We start from the raw sequence: 1,098 nt of genomic DNA, 5'->3' as shown, positions 1-1,098 counted from the left end.
TGTGCACTAGGCAGCTGTGCGCTGCTAGGCGGCTGCCTAGTTTACCTGCCCTGCAAAAAAAAACAGAGTACAGTTTTAAATTCCACTAAAGTCCAATATGGCCCAACAAAGAGGACCCCAAATGGAGGAGTTGATGAAACGCATAAGCCAGGAAAGTTTTAAAAAAGCATTTCTAAAGACCTGGGTTCCCATCAGTATATAGCTAGATGGTTTGCAAACAGAAAATGTCAACAATGCTGCCACTCTCCATAGAAGCGGCTGTCCTACAAAGTTAAGTGGAAGGGTATTCTGAACAATCCTTAAACAGGTTACAAAGAACTAAAAGGTTGCGGCTAAGGAACTGAAAGCATCTCTTGCTGTGATAATATGGTCTGACAAGCTCAAAACTGCAAAAAAAAGGAATGGGAAATTTTTACTGAACACAGTGCCAACCTCATTTTTCCAAAACGGTTACACTTAAAGCTTATGTCTGTGGTGGACAGTCAGAGGTGGGGACACACTTCATAGAACCCCTCACTGCTACACAGCTCCAATTAACACAAAGCAGAGAAAGTTCCAAGGAAAACAGAGCTATCATAATATGCCGTCTGGCGACGGCAACCCGCGAATGCGACAGTGCCGTCCGTCCGTTTTTCTACTACGGGCGGACGGCAACTGGTTAAACAGCCCTGGCTAGAAGCAGAGCAAGCTGTTGGAAATTTGCCACGTTGTAAATAGTCTGGTAAAGCAGTTTAAAGCAATACCCAGTCCGGTATGGGTTTTTTTTTGTAACTATGGTTCATATTTCATAAATTCAGCTGTAATGAAGTTATATTCATAAACCATGGTTACCCTTCTACCCCGTTTCCCCGAAAATAAGACCTACCCCGAAAATAAGACCTAGTACTATTTTGGGGAATTGCTAAAATATAACACCTAGCCCGAAAATAAGACCTAGTTATGACCATTCCCAGGGCCGGTGGTGGCATAAGGGGGAACTTGAAGAGCCACGGGAGAGGCAGGAGAGTATCATCGGTGCCAACGAAGCCAGCACTAGAGGAAGCGAGGCGGCAGCGGAGGGAGCAGAGCCGCATAAGCCGATGCCTCCTCTATAGCGCC

The sequence above is a fragment of the Nanorana parkeri genome, unplaced genomic scaffold, assembly GCF_000935625.1.
Source record: "Nanorana parkeri isolate BGI_ZX_2015 unplaced genomic scaffold, ASM93562v1 scaffold362, whole genome shotgun sequence".
Lineage (NCBI taxonomy): Eukaryota > Metazoa > Chordata > Amphibia > Anura > Dicroglossidae > Nanorana > Nanorana parkeri.
Note: the sequence above shows the minus strand (reverse complement) of the source record.